General features: G+C 34.9%; 1 protein-coding gene across 1 annotated transcript in view; it reads left to right on the forward strand.

The window, feature by feature from the left end:
- Positions 1–17,031, forward strand: part of LOC103491742 (cystinosin homolog) — a 39,535-nt gene that overhangs the window by 3,847 nt on the left and 18,657 nt on the right. The window lies entirely within an intron of this gene.

Consider the following 17,031-nt stretch of genomic DNA (forward strand, 5'->3'; position numbering starts at 1 on the left):
CTTTGGTATGATCTCTCTCACATAAAGTCTTACAAAAGTCCAATTCTAATTGTATTGTTGAATATATATATGATTAACAGCCAAAACTAATAGCTTGTTTGGATCAATTTCCTTAACGTTTTAAAACACTTTTCTCACATAATTTATACACTTATTTAAACACTTTGAAAGTTAAATCCAAACATGTTCAAGATATTTAGACTTTTTTTCCTTTTTTTTTTTTTTGAGTAATTTGAGTAAGCAATATTTGGTCTTTTCATTATATTTGTATACACTATGCTCGCAGGTCTCTATAGCGTTTGATCTGATTTTCATCTATCAACATTTTGTATTATATCATACAAAGGCATCAAAGGTTTCATTTGAAATTGACCCTGAAAGCATTGAGCCATTGATTAAGGACTCTGTAATCACTTGCAAAGGCAAGGGATTGCCCCAACCTGTTGATCCTTGATATGGTATTGCTTTCCACCTCTTATAGCTTCTTTTTGTGCAAAGAGGTATATAAACAGCATATGTGTACTCAAGTAAATTCTACTTTGGTTCATATTAAGTTCTGTAATATTTAAAACGGTTCATTTTGTTCTCTTAAAAAATATACCAAATTGTATTATTTGAAAACCATTCGCATGTAAATACACTCCCACATTTGAGATTTGTAGTTAGTGTAAAATTTTCTGCTCAGTTTAACAATTGTGGGATGAATTGTACCATCAACTTCGAAATGGTATTTAGCTATTAAGTTATACGAGAATCAACCTGTCATTTGATGCGAATTATTATTTGGTTGATTTTGCATTAATTAGTTTGAGACAATTCTCCGTGACAATCATTAAGTTGCTTTCACCGATCCTTAGTACCAATGAATAATATGTTCACGAATCGTTTAGTTATTCCAAAGTTTTAATTTGAATCCAACAACTTTTTTCATGAATGAATTCACATGTAAATCTATTTCTAAAACACGCTAAACGTAAAGTGGAGTATGTTTTTAGTTTATTTTTTATGATCTTGTGATTGAAAAAAAATATTTTTTTATAGGAGAAATTGCATCAGATAACAGAAGAATTTAGAAAAAAACTGTCCGTAATACCTCTTTTTTGCGTATTGCAAATATGAAAAATATGACAAGTAATTAGATATATCAAAGGTCTATCAAAGGGCTATTAAAAGGTTATCCGCTTTTAAATTTGCTATTTTTGCAATTAAGAAAATGTAGTAACATGAATCCTATTATCATAAAAATTTTTGTTATTTTTTTCAAACGCCCCTTTTTATAACATACTGGCAGTATAATCGCACAAACAAAACTTTTAATTTATGAGTTTTAAGTGTAGTTCAAATATTGGTATTATTTCCACATAGCTATAAGGGTGATCATCGATCGAGTGGGGGCAGTTTTATATAAAAACAGGGACCAAAAATCGACCTAATCGGTCTATACTAAGGGAAACCACAACCGATGTTCAAGAACTAAACCGATCGATCAAATCGCTGGTTGGTTTCAGTCAATTCGGTTTTCACGCCAACTTTTCCTTTCTTTTTTGCGCTTAATGGCTAATTTGGTATGGGTCGACTTTAGGAACTTCCAGCCAAAAATCGTCGCTAGCGCCAAACTCATTGGTTATTATCAGACAGTTGTCGACAATTTTCAAGATAGATAAACTTTGATTGTCGAGCACACGGTCAAATCGTTCGAATTTGATCGATGATTTCTGAAAGAAAAATGAGAATGTTTCTAATTAGAAAAGAAATTTTTAAAAAAATAGAGAAGAAAATGTGGCAAACAGAGCCATTAGAGTCCAAGAAAACTACTAAAAAAGAAGAAAATGAAGAAGATAAAAAAAAAAAAAAAAAGTGAGAATATACAATTTTTTTTTGTAAAAATAATCACTACAAGAAAAGGGGATCTCCCAACGCACAAAACATCGAAAATTATATGAAAAGACATCGGGAGATCCTCTCTCGACACATAAATGATCGTCGGGATCGAGGTCGAAAAAATTTGTCGAGAGATCCTCTATTTCTTTATAAAAAAAATATCTTTGAATGGAAGGTATATAAAAGAACAATTAATCCCTAAAGCAAAACAAAGAAAAAAAAAGATAAAGAAAAAGAAGAACAATTGCATTCAGCGGTGAGGGGTGACAGACGAAGGTGAAGACTAGATGAAGATAAAGACTGGATAGTAGACATCGACGGGATTATGAAATCTCTAAAGAAATTAATCCCTAAAGCAAAATAAAGAAAAAAAAAACAGAAAAAGAAAAAGAAGAACAATGGCTTATTGGTGGTGATGGACAACAGACGAAAGTGAAGATCAGACGGCGGACGAAGATGAAGGCCAGACAACGAAGACTAGACCGGGGACAGCGACGAGATTCCAAAATCTCTTCCTCTCTCTCATTTTTCGGTTGGGGTGTCTCCCCCTCTCTCTCTTGTTTTTGACCGGTTTGAAAATAAGTTTACAGATAAAAAAAATGGATTTTAAAGGAGAACTCCCGACATCGATCGGGTGCATCAGGAGAGCCTTAAGTAAGCCCGACGCCATTAAGCATGACGTCGGGAGAAGTTAAATATATTTTTAAAAAATTATAAACTTCTCCCGACACCATGCATAACAACGTTGGTAATTCGATCAAGGTTCGATTCTCATCCATCGGTGGCAGTTCGGGTTTGATTTTCTATTTTAGAAAACTATTTTCGATTGGGTTCCATAGAAAACTAGCCAATTTCTTTGGTTTCAGGCGGTTTCAACCATTTGGTTCGAACTTTGAAGTCGCTTTGCTTACCCTTACATAGCTATGTGGTTAGGGATGAACATTAGTCTGTCGAAGTCTCTTGTTGACAAAGAAGTACAAACTGGTCGTTAGTCGGCTGATCAATTGCATGGTTAACGTCGTCAGTTTAAGCCTTTTAAATATTCTAAGAATGTTGTCAAATTTTTCCAATTTGGCACTAACCAAACCTCTTCTAAGACTAGTCAGCTTCAGTTTGGTCGATCGGCTCGATTTTTCAATTTATTATGCTCACCCTCTATATGTTTCCATTTTCAAGTCAAAGTTTTCAATCTCCACTCGTATATTCCTTGAACTTAAATTTAATTACACAATTTTGATATGTACACTACAAGAAATTTTTTCTCTACTGACGCTCCTAAATGTCATTGGTAGAAGTGGTATTCGATAACAAGTCATTTAATCATCAACAATAAATGGTACCACCGACGGTAAAAATACGAGTGTTGCCATAGATGATCGTTGCTAATGACTTATTTTGTATTGTAGGCATATGGTAAACACATGCCAATTGTTTAGTATTGTCGTCTAGTTTAAGTGGACCAATGCTGACGAATTATTGTATACCATTGGTAGTTCTAAACACAACATTTCATTTTTTTTTTCCTTTGTTTTTGCAGCTTTCTTCATCACTTTCTAACTCTATTCCTCACCACGCCACCCCAGGTTCCCGTTGATTCAAACAAACAACTGCTTGTCCTCCAATTTCCTCACCCTGTTGCCACTTCTTCGACAAATACATCACCACCCCCCGTCTTCTCTTCTTCTCCGCTCACCAATTTCTTTCTTTGTTGCGGTGCCTCTTGTCCACTTCAAATCTATTGCAAACAAATGTCACTTGTCCCCCAATTTGAGTCATGCTTGTCATCGGTAAGGATTTCATTTCTGTTACTTTCCTTTTAATTTGTTTGTCTTTGGCTCTTTCCCCATTTTTTGTAATTCAGTTTGTAAGTTTAGTGTTTAGGGTTTCAAATTTCCAATTTTCTAATTTAGATTTTCATTGAGTTTGGTAACTATTAATTAAGAATGCCTATGTTTTTCTAGACGTTGATTTGTCTCACTTTGTATCCTCATTTTAATTGTGAACTTAAAATTGTTTTCTTTTAACTCAAAAAGTAGAATGTACTTTTGTGTGGGAAAAAAGAAAGAGATAGTATCATTCTTTTTCATTTTTTATATCTTTTCTTGTTTTCAAAAAAGGTTTCCTCAATATTTAGATGAATGGATAATAGAATACAAGAAACGACTTTTCTTCTTATTTTCCAAGGTTCAATGATAACTTGTAGAAATACAAGTTATTATAATATTTTAGGTAAAACAATAGAGTCTAAACACATGATAAAGTGTCAAAATGAGTAGTTTTTACTACAAATTCATAAAGATAAGGGAATATAACTTACATAAGTCTCCACACTTGTTTTACCATATTTTTAGTGCTTTTATCACAGGATAATGAGGAAAATAAGAACTATAGTGAATCACAAGCTAAACGTGTGTGAAAGTTGTTACGATAAGAAGATTGCTTAGGCGATATGCCACATCATTACACAAAGGAATCCACTAGAAGACAAGAATGGTAGCTGGAGTTGATGTGACTTGGCAAGGCTACTTTTTGATGTTGACATATGCAGAAGAATAGAAGCTTCTCACCCAAAGTTGCCTATAAAAGACCTCTATCTTCACCATGTAAAGGAGGTCTAAATCAACCTATAAGAGAGATTTAGGGAGGCCTGTCTCCCTGAGGGTTGGTTGAAAGAAGTAGCCTTTCCCTTTTTGTAAAAGTCATTCCCTCTTCCCCTCTTCTTCGATCAACTCCTGAGTGAGAGCTTAGAGTGAGATTAGAGAGAGAAATCATCATTTTCTCCTAACTTGTAAATGAGCCAAGAATGCTCACAAGGTATTCTACGACTCGGCTCCTTTCTTTACTTTCCATTTTTGTACTTTATTTGTAATGTTTTGATGTTTATACTTTTTCATGGCAAAAGGCCTATATCAATCAATACATTGCAGTTTTTATTCACCGTCTTTCTGCCACTTCTTTACTGTTCATCTTGTTGAAGTGTTATAAGTAGTTTAAGTTCATGATAAGTGCTTGATAAGGACTCTTTACTTATAAGGTTCGTCAGGTTTAGTTGAGCTTGACTCCATCACTTGGCCAAGATCTATTGTCAACTGCTCTAAAGAGTAAGTAGCAAGAACATAGCTAAACACATGTAGAAAAGAGTTTGAAACAAACTCCATTCTGGCGATTGACCTCCATTATTTGTGTCCTGAAAAAAGAACAAGTGTGGTAGACGCCAAGAGGTTGTCCACCTTAAAAGAGAGCAATGTGATTCTTATAAATAACAAAACCTAGATAGCTATCGCATAGTTTATCTTTATTATTTGTATCTCGAGAGGCGAACAAGTGTGGTGTTGAAGTACCAAGAGGTGCTCGCCTTAATTAGAAGATGGTTATATAATCTCTATCGCATCAAGGATCGTCACATGGCTTAATCACCTATAATGCGGAGACATTCCTCCATGTTCCTTTAACGCAAGTTAGTTCATTCTCCATATTCACACCATTCCACATCACCTTCTACAGACACTACAAGAAATTTGTTATTTAGCGACAATGACACAACTAATTTTTGTCAGTAAAAGGTCATTTATAGAGACACAAAAAAAATGTGTCACAAAAGATTATTATTAGCGACACGTTTTAAATTCGCGTCACTAAAAAATTTAGTAACACAACAATAATGTTACTAAAAATTAAATAATGTTAGCAACAAACGTAAATGTTGCTAAAAGTTTACCAAAATTTCTCCCTTTTAATTTCCCTCCACCTTTTCATTAAACAATTTATTATTTAAAAAACTCTTTCCCTTTACCCAACCCAAAAATCTCCCCCCAAACCCCAAAAACCTCTCCATATCCACCTCCTCTCCTCCACCAGTTGATTGACGGTGAACCACGAACTACAAGAACGTCCCCGAACGACAGCGAACCATGACCTGCAAGAATGACCCCAAATGATGGCAAACCACGACCTGCAGAAAGCCTCTCCACACCTTCATCGGTCAACGATGAACCACGACGCAACTCGAACGGCCTCGAAAGCTTCTACGCACTTCTGCAATGCTACTGCTCAAATCCGACCACCGGTCAACAACGAACCACGAAGCTGCTCGTGAACGGCCTCGAACTTCCCCAGACACTTCACAACGTTTTTGTAATGCTTCTGCTCGAATTCAACAACGTTTTAATGACTTCTCCGAATGCTTCTACTTCACATCCACGACGACGTAGTCTTTGATAACGTTTCGAACGACCACGGCAACCCAAGACATTTTGTGGAGATGCTTAATTTTTAAAACTTTTAGAATAGTAGTCTTTAGATTTTGGTTTGGTGAAGAATTGTTCTGTTAAGATTTAAGATTGGGTTTTATTCTTTTTAATTTAAGCATCCCCTTGATTTTTTCATGTAGCTTGGTTTGCATAACATAAAATTCATCCTCAAGAAGTCTAATAGTAATGCAGTATTCTGATAGGCATCTTTTTTTACACCTCTGTCAAGCCTAAAATATATATCTTGCTTATACTTGATATTTTTTTCTCCTTGTGAAATAACGCTCCACAAATAACTGTGAAAAAAAGCTTATTTTGTGTCATCCTCATGATTGTAGAAATGGGAATGCTTATTTTGTGGGTATATGATTGTTGTTTGTATTAAAACATGATAAAATAAACTCATCCTCATGATGACATATTTGCCTTACAATAGGTATGGTTCTTTGCGCCACTAAAAGTGCAATTTCTTGTAGTGAGAACCTCTAGTGTAAATAGTAGATTTAATACATACAAGCATACTTATACTTTATAACTGTATAGATATTTATACCACTTGGAGAGAAGTAAACATTATAACTAAATTTGATAGAAATTCCATGTGTTCAATCCTGAATTACCCAGGAAACCTATCGGTTCGCTGACACTTGGGTAAACGATAGGAAAAACTTGTACTCAACGCAGATGAAGTAGTTACGCATGGAAAGAATGTGTACCTTTTATTGCACAATCCTCGCCTAGAGACATAGGGAGCATATTATATGAGATGATCATGTCTTATCGCATGGCGTAGTTGTAGACATAGAACCTCAATGACATTAACAAATTTACTATTAAACAAGTCATGTTCAAAGTTCAACATTCAATAACCTTCTCATTTATACACATGGGTGAGGAAGATAAATAATAAGAAAACAGAAACAAACAAAAAATATAAAACATTTGCCAAAAATATATTACAAGGATTTATCAAGAATAGCAATTCATCCGATGGTTGACATTTGAGAAAAATTAGCGTAGCGCTCCAAAGATTAAAGTAATTTTAAATTTAATTATCTTAGTCTTATTTAATTATGTTGGAATTTTTTGGTGTTATTTGAGATATTTGTTTAAGAATTTTTTGATTCGTAAAAATTAGAATTAATTAAATGTTTTGGATGAATATTTAATTAATTATTGAAATTTGGAATTTTTGGTATTATTAAAGATTGGATTTTGGGTTGAATGTTATTTGATTAATTTGGTGAGATTTAAGGAATTATGATTAGTTATATATAAATATATATTATTAATTTTTTTAAGAAAAGAAATATAATTATATTGGTGATAATATAATATTTGAGGAAAATATATTGTTTTTGGGAGCAGAGAAAAGTTGATCGATGGAATTAAATGAGTAAAGAGAAGGATTTGATTGATTTTGGAAAATAAGTGAATAAAGAAAAGAAAAGGAAAAAGAAAGTAATATTAACAATAATATTATTATAAAATTTATTATTATTATATGTATTAAACTCTTTCAATTTGCATGAATTCAAAGAAACATTGTTCATCTTCTCTTCCTTTCTCTTTAACCCTAGTCCACTGCCGCCGCTGCTCCCTTTTTCCCCATTCTCCATCGCTGACCATCAACTTCAATCGTCCATCGTGCCTTTTCGTCAAAGCGCAATTGCAAACCCGACAGTACAAGAAGTAAAGCCACTCTCGATGCACAAAAACGTCGACATAAGTGTAAATAATGTCAGGAATTAAGTTTTTAACGCAAGAAGAGACGTCGAGAAGATCGTCAGAAGAAATGCATCAGGAGACAGATTCTCGATGTGTCACCAACACGACGTCGGGAATATATGTCTCCCGATGACAATGTTACCGATGTCTTCCATGCGTCGAAAACAAGCTATCTCCGACGTGTACATGTTTGACGTCAGCTATATGTCAGAAATAACTATTCTAGACGTTCGTATGTCTGGCGTCAGCCATGCGTCAAAAATAACCATCCCCCGACCTAACGTTTGCACCATATTCCCGACGTATGTAATGCGTTGGAAAATATTTTAAATATATATATAATTGGTAAATATTTTTTTCCTGAAATTTTTTTCTGAAATATTCGCATTTGTTTTCGATTCAATTACAGAAAATTCACAATAAATTGGTAAATTACAAAATACAATATCAAATTGAACAAAAAATTAAATATGATTGGGTAATGGAAAATAGTAAATGTTGATAATACAAAGAAGTTAAAAATATTTAACAAAGTTCATAATACAAATAAAAAATAGTAATTGTTCCAAAAAATAAAAGTGCACAGAAAGTCGTACAAAATAACGTACATCTCCTAACGAGTCTCGTACGTCATTCTACACTGTGAGTCCTACAATGATATAAAAGTGCCTAAATTTAGTACATATGCATATCATCACTAAATAATGTCATTTCAAGAATTTAAGAATAATGGAAACATAAATACGTACTGCAAAGCTAGGGATCATGTGGTGGTCCTTACTGTGTCTGAGTCATGTCTTCTATGAGTTTCGACATTTGTTCCACTTCTGAAGCTAACACATCGTGATTTCTTATTTGTTCTTCAATCGCTTGCTTAGCTTCATTAAGCATAGCTCGTAATTGGAGCTTTACCGTGGATTGCGAACATGAGGTCGTGGCACTACTTGTACTGGCTGTCTTGTGGGCCTTGAGCTTGGGTCCCTAACCAAGGCCTTTTGAGTAGCCTGGTCATCTACCCAACACCATCTCGCATATCTCGTCCCTAGAGAGTGGCTGAATACCCTCTGGGTAGGCTGGGACTAGAGTTCCAACATTTGATTCTGCAACAAATTTAAAAACTAGCATTTGATTCTGCAACAAATTTTAAAACTAAGTTAGTAAGTCAAAAATATATTATTAAAGAGGACAAATAAGGGTAGAAGTGTTGCTTGGATAACTTACATGTGCATCTTCTGTGGCTTGCAACACGAACGTCCCATCTCGAACGTGTGTTTGCCAGAATAACTCTACATGGTCGACCGACTCTCTTTTTTGCTCCACGAGCTCGTACTATCGTTGTAGAAATGACTTCGATCCACTGCCATGATTGTAAGGTTGCTTCTGTCTAGCAACCTTGTTGGTTCGTGATTGCTCCTGCATGAAAACAATTATATTGTTTATTTCTTATACGTATTAAAAGTTGAAATCATAATTAACCATTACAAAGTATTTAGTTGCTCTTCTGGAATGCGCAACTTATGTAATGATAACAGAGGTAGTGACAATCCTCATTACGTCCCACCAATATGTGTGGTGGATTGGCACGAGTCTTCTCGGGGTCGCTGTATTTTTTGAAGTGTCTATGACAGTCGTTCCGGAACTCTTTAAAAGTACTGAGCATTTGATGCTCAACGAACCTATTCATTGCTTCATCATTGAAATCAAGCACAAAAAACTGCTACACATTACAAAAAATAACACATTAGTTTGGTTAACTTAAATATGTTTTAAATGAAAATAGAAATGTGTAGTGGATGTACTTGTAGGTCGCCCTTGATGACCTCGATGTATTCTTTGCCTACATCCACCTACTTAAGGCAGTAGACTGAAAATGTCTTTCGCACATACACGCATATCGCCTGGTTGAAGCGAACATCTTGTGGCAAAATAGGCTTCTCCACGCTAAAAGGCGATCGACATGGGAATCCTCCCATTGGCTGCAACATAACACTCCAACTTCACGAGTCGAGACTGCGCATGTCTCCTAGGAGTCGGAGTCGCAGATGGTTGAGAAGTACCTGCTGAATAAATTATAAGAAGTACCTATTTGAGAATGACAACATAGTGCCTATGAACATAGAAAACAAACATTCAATAAGCAAATACAAATACATAATCAGATTCGAACTATAAACTAAATAAATATGTGGGTAGGTGGTTTGCCACTATCATTCGTCGTCGATTGTTCCGCTTTCATGTGACAAGTGTTCGTCCATATCGTCTATGAAGTCGTTAGTAACATGACGCAGAACTAGTCTTTTAACGATTGTGGGATGAACGTCAGTCTTGCACGTAGTGTCATCCTCACTAAGTTATTACTAGTTCCTTCATCAAAGTTTTCTATATCTTTAAAGCTAACTGACTCTCCATGATACACCCATTCTGTGTAGTAGGGGGATATTTCAATAGTCAATAAATGTCTTCCACACACTAATGAGTTCCAATTTGAATTCATACATCTCTTGTATGGACAACTTATTCGTCCATAGGCATTAACGTGAAACTTGGCAACTTCTAAAAATTAGGCCACTCCCTCTCTTATACTCAATGGAAAACTTATTCCTAAGTTTCATCTAACCCTTGTCTATTGTTAAAGCCCTTAAAACATAAATATGTTTGATTAGAAGTATATTCCTCATTTCACATCCTAAAGTTAATTACTCCCCTGAATATACAATCTCCCAAAATTTTCACTAAAACAAACTTCAAACTACAAAAGCTACCATAACTGCAGGATAGCCACCACAACCTAATTAACCACAAACAACTTCAATCTTCGCATCCTACTCACCCCTTCCAACAAATGCTACCTTACAAGCTGCCCTACTACCACATCTTCAAACCCTCAGAATTACAAACAAATTCAACACAAAAAAGGCTATCATAAATGCAGGATGGTTGTCCCAAATCAACAACAAAGTTATTTAAAACTACTAAGAAATAAACAACTAGAATTGAGCTAAAGGCTACCATAACTACAAAATAGCTAAAATGAATCTTCACAAAAATTACATAATTTTTAAAACAGTAATAACCTTTGCCCCCTCAAAATTTCATCCTCAACCCTCCCCTCCACACACCCCCCCCCCCCCCCAAAGTTCTCAACCAATCCCCTTCAAATATTCAATTAAACCCACCTCACCCCCTTGAAAAGTTCAATTCACCAATCCTCATTCAAAAATTCCAATTCAACCCCCACCCCCCTTCAAAATTCCAATTGAACCCACCCCCTTTAATTCTTAACTCATTCCATTCCATTCAATTAGTTTTAAACCCCATTGCCCTCAAATTTTTAAATTTTCAACTCAAAATTTAAATTTCCCAACCCAATTTCTCAAATAACTCCTCCTCCCTCTCAAATTTTCAACCCACATCCCAAAACTAATTCAATCTCCTAAAACTAATTCAATATTCAATCTTAAACTAACTTTTAAAAACAAAACTATAAACTAACTAACCTAAACTAATTTCTAAACTAAACTAACTTCAAAACTAACAAGAAATTGCTTTAAACTTACTAGAAAAGGAAGAACGTTGGCGAAGAGGCGACGACGGCGAGGCAGACTGCGGTGAGGGGAAGCTTCGGTACGACGAGGCAGATGTTCGGAGTTCTCCTTCTTCTCTTCTCCTCTTTCCTTCATTTCAATTTTGTATTTGATAAAACTGAAACAAAATATATAGGAGAACTCCCGATGCACCACGAACACGTCGGGAGTTCTGCCATATACCCGACGCCATTAGTGAATCATCGGGGATAGTTTGAAAATTTCTGACAAATCACTAATGAAATCAAAAATAGGTATAACCATTTTTATGACATGCATGGGTCGTCGAGAATCCTGCTCTGACATAATTAATATTCAAGTTTTTCCCAACACACCTTATGCAAGCTGTGAGGGACTATGTTACCATTTTCGACGCTAGATGAGAACCGTCGAGCATAGGTGTCACAATTCCCAACATCATGCATGGGCCATTGAGAATCCTACTCTGACATAATTAATTTTCGAGTTTTCCTGATGCCCCATGCAAGCCGTCAAGAAATATGTTACTCATTTCCAATGCTGGACGAGAACTATTCCCGATGCCATGCATAGGGCATTGAGACACATTATATATTTATTTTAATTGTGAACTATTTCCAACCCCCTAGACCCAGACGTCAGGAATGACTTCTTGTTTTCTGACGTCCTTCGTGAAACATCGAGACAAGATAATATTAAAATAATATTTTCGTCGTGTCTCGACGTATGCAAAATGGCATCGAGAATAGGCATTTGTCCCGACGTTCCTTCTTCCATTGTCGTTTTGTGCATTGGAAGTCCCCAATTTCTTGTAGTGTAGGTTTTCGTCTGCATCGTGCAACCCAAGCTATAATGAACTGAGATCAAAGTTCGGTTGTGACTTCTTCCACCGCTGCACGCCACTGGCCGCGTCCCTCTTCTCTTCTATGTTGTCTATCTCCGTCTTCGTCTCTCTTTATCACAAGTGACGTTATGTATCTCATCGTCGTTAGTCGAGCCCATCGAATGAGCCAACCATTCTTCTCCATTAGCTGTCGTCGCAAGTCAACGTTTCCTCTTTCGCACGCATGAGCCACTTTCCATCATTCCGTTGAAGTCGAACATGATCCTCAATGAGTCGCGCGCGTCGAAGTCCCCCTTAAACTAATTTAACTTAGTCGAGTCGTGAGTATCCCCATTTTTTCTTAAGCCACTTGAGCCTTGTAATCATATTTTTGGTGAGTTTAGGGTTTATGGTTTTGACCAAAACGTTGATGAATCTTATGTATACAAGAAAGTCAACAAAGGTAAAGTAACTTTCTTAGTACTTTATGTGGATGATATCCTCCTCATTAAGAATGGTGTAGGATACCTACCTAACATTAAAACTTGGCTAGTAGCCCAATTTCAAATAAAAATTTGGAAGAGACACAGTATGTTCTTGGGATCCAAATCATAAGGGATCATAAGAACAAAACGCTAGCACTGTCTCATGCAATCTATATCGACAAAATGTTGGTACGATATTCGATGTAGAACTCTAAGAAAGGTTTATTACCTTCCAGGCACAGAGTTCACTTTTTTAAGGAATAGTGTCCTAAGACACCTCAAGAAGTTAAGGATATGAGACGTATTCCCTATACCTCAGATATGGGTAGCTTAATGTATGTTATGCTCTACACTAGGCTAGATATTTGTTATATAGTGGGAATAATCAATATGTATTAGTCCAACCCAATGTTAGACTACTGGACAATGGTTAAAATTATTCTCAAGTGTCTTAGGAGAACAAGAGGCTACATGCTTGTGTATGGAGCTAAGGATTTGATTCTTATAGGATACACTAATTCTGATTTTCAGACCGATAAGGATTCTCGGAAATCTACGTCGAAATTAGTGTTCACCATGAACGGGGGAGTCTGGTATGACGTAGCATCAAGCAAGGATGCATTGCAGAATCCACCAAGGAGGCTAAAGATGTCAGTGCTTGTGAAGCAGCGAAAGAAGCAGTTTGGCTCAGAAAGTTTCTGTATGATTTGAAAGTTGTTCCAAACATGAACTTGCCCATCACTCTATATTGTGATAATAGTGGGGTAGTAGCTAATTCTAAAGAACCTACAGCCACAAACGAGGAAAATACATAGAGAGGAAGTATCACCTGATATGGGAGATTGTGCAACGAGGAGATGTGATTATCACCAAGATTGCTTTAGAGCACAACATTGTTGATCCGTTTACGAAGACTCTTACGACTAAAGTGTTCGAGGATCATCTAGAAAGTCTAGGTATATGAGATATATACATTAGGTAATCTAGGGCAAGTAGGAGATGTGTAATGGGTATGAGGATGCTTTAGTTTATTGCATTTGTATATATACGTTTTATGTAATATATTTGTACATTTTACCATTTACAATGTTTGAGGATTACTTTATTATTAACATCCTATAGAGACTAGAGTTTTAGTCCAAGTGGGAGTTTGTTGGGTTTTATATCCTAAAACTCATAGATAGTAAATATAATCCATTAACCATTATTAATAAATTATTATTATTATTATAATTTCAATAAGTGTTATTGATTAGTTTTATCTTAATAACCTAAATCCAATAAACTAACATCCTAAGTTGTTTGATGAGTCTTGAACAGTATGTAGAGACATACAAGAATAAATATTCAAGATATAGCTTAAAGGGTCTATAGTATAGGGATAAGGCTGGGTACCTTATTCTAGTAACAACACTATGGATACGACTCACTTTGTATTTGATACAAATACAATGATCCAACGCGTTCGTGTAGGTTACATGTGAGTGAGGGTATTCTATAAGTGTATTATGAACTCCTGTTCGTGAGGGACTGTCCTTTGATTTATATGGGTGAGAGTGGTCAGATTGTCGACTCAATATGCTTACCATTTTGGAGACAAAATCGAGTGGAGAGTTGGGAACATAATTGCACAAGATAGAATTCACTTCTTCCCGACTTTAAGGTAAGTAGATAAGTGTTTTCTTATATGGTGTCTCTAGGACTTGAACAAAGGCCCATACTATCTCTATGACACGAGAGGGGTTTTTGTTTAATGATTGAACCATAAACAAGTTATTCAATATAAGTAACACGAGGGTAAAACAGTAATTTAACCCAACTGGTGTTACGGACACTTGTGAAGGACCAACTTACAGTTAGTGGTCTATATCTATGGACACAAAAATATATCTACAGTGAGAAGAGTTCAAATGTGAGTCTTTAGTGCGGTGTACACACAGTTAACGAATATTGATTAATGTGGTTAATAAGTTTAATCAATTAATCTCGTACATTGTAGTTTCTGATATGTAGGTCCCCTTCCTAGCATGTAAAGGGTAATGATATTTATTTATATTGGTTGCAATTTGAATTGTTCAAATTTACTTTGGGAATTAATATAATGTACGATGATACATTATAATATAAAGTTTATATTTTAATTAAACTTTATTATATAAATTTAATTTTGGATATGATTCAAAATTAATTTATGAGAGAATAAAATATTTGAATGAATTCAAATATTAAATAATTAATTTATGAGAGAATAAAATATTTGAATGAGTTCAAATATTAATTTAATATGAATTAGATTCATATTAAAACTATAGGTTAAAGTTTAATGTGTATATGATATACATTAAAATTATATGTTACGAGAGAATTTTATATTTGAAATTATAAGTTTAATCTTGTATGCTTCTCTTTGAGTGACTCTAAGTGACAAGTCCAGTGTAAGAGTCGTTTGTGACTGTAGCTTTGGATGCAACTTTTCTTGGTGCCATTAGCTTATCTGTAGATTTGGATGACGAGAGAGAGATGAGAGGTAGAGATGTTCCACTCGACGTGCCAATTTGTTCACACGAGATTTTCAAAGAAATTTGGTTCGTGGAGTAGAACTTGTGTTGATGTTGTATTTATGTTGATTTGATGCGATATGATTTGGTCTCAAGAATTTGATCCTATGATTCTCTCTCGGCTGGATGCTTACGCTTGATTTGAGGAAGCGAAACACGTGATGTTCTTGAAGTTGGAGTCTTGGAAGAAAGCTTGTATCTTCAAAGGAGCTTCAATCTTCGAGGGGGGTCGACTTCAAGAGTTAGGGAGTTTTCTAACTCTTGGGAGATTTCTCTCTAGACCTTCTAGAGTTAAAAATTTCCCCTGGATGCTTACGCTTGATTTGAGGAAGCGGAGCACATGATGTTCTTGAAGTTGGAGTCTTAGAAGAAAACTTGTATCTTCAAAGGAGCTTCAATCTTTGAGGAGTTAGGGAGTTTCATAGCTCTTAGGAGAATTCTCTCTGGACCTTTTAGAGTAAAAAAATTTTCCTAGATGCTTACGTTTGATTTGAGGAAGTAGAGCACATGATGTTCTTGAAGTTGGAGTCTTGGAAGAAAGCTGGTATCTTCAAAGGAGCTTCAATCTTCGAGGAGTTGGGGAGTTTTCTAGCTCTTGGGAGAATTCTCTCTAGACCTTCTAGAGTAAAAAATTTCCCCATCCACAAATGAAGAGAACTCCTCTATTTATAATGTTCCTTGATGGACTTTTATGGACTTGGACTTTGTCTGGTCCATGGACCATACCCATGGGCTCAATCACATGGATTTGAGTCATATTTAATTTTGGACTAAATTAAGCCTATTTTTTGGCTCAATTGAATTTTAGTCCAAGTAAATAATATTTAATTGAACCAACATAATTAATTTGATCCAATTGTCATAATAAAGATATGTGACATCATTAGAATTGTCCAACTTGTCTTTAATTTAATTTGGGACACATGCAAATTTTTTTTAATCCCAAATACAATTATTTTAGTAAATGATGTGGCAATTTGTAATTAATTCCAAAATTTTTTATTCAACAATTGCTTTATTAATTAAAATAAAAATTGAAATATTTATGATTTTTTATCGAATGGATTATAATATTGATGTTAATTTGTGCATTGAAACATTTTATACATATTTTTATATGGACTTTTTTCAAAAATATATTAAACTGATAAATATTTACTATGTATAGAACAATTTTGAAAACGAAAAAATCCCACAAACCCACAATAAAATACCAAAAATACCCCAATCAACACGTGATTAATCGACCACATCTGCACGTGTAATTCTTCTTCTAAACGATCATGATACGTTGTCGTGTAGGAAATGATAAACGATTGTGTAGGTAGTATCAACAATATCGTGTAATTCTTTTTAACAATGAAAAAAAATGCTTTGAATCTAAACAATCATATTGACTATGGTAAGCGATCTTTTACATTATATCCACATGATCGTGTAGTTCATTTTAAATGATGGAAAAAAGATTTCAAATCTAAACGATCGTGTTGACCATGCTAAATGATTGTGTTGACTAGGTAAACGATCATTTAGATCATATCCACACGATCACAAATTTCTTTTTAAACGATGGAAAAAGGACTTCAAATTTAAACGATCATGTTAACCATGCTAAACAATTTTTGTTGACTTGGGAAGCGATCGTTTAGATCATATACACACTGTTGAAATTTATGTCCTAAAGTTCGTAGTTTGTAGTTAAAATTTTAATCTATTCAATAAAGAGATTATTGAGGACTTATT

This window comes from Cucumis melo, chromosome 6 (assembly GCF_025177605.1).
Source record: "Cucumis melo cultivar AY chromosome 6, USDA_Cmelo_AY_1.0, whole genome shotgun sequence".
Lineage (NCBI taxonomy): Eukaryota > Viridiplantae > Streptophyta > Magnoliopsida > Cucurbitales > Cucurbitaceae > Cucumis > Cucumis melo.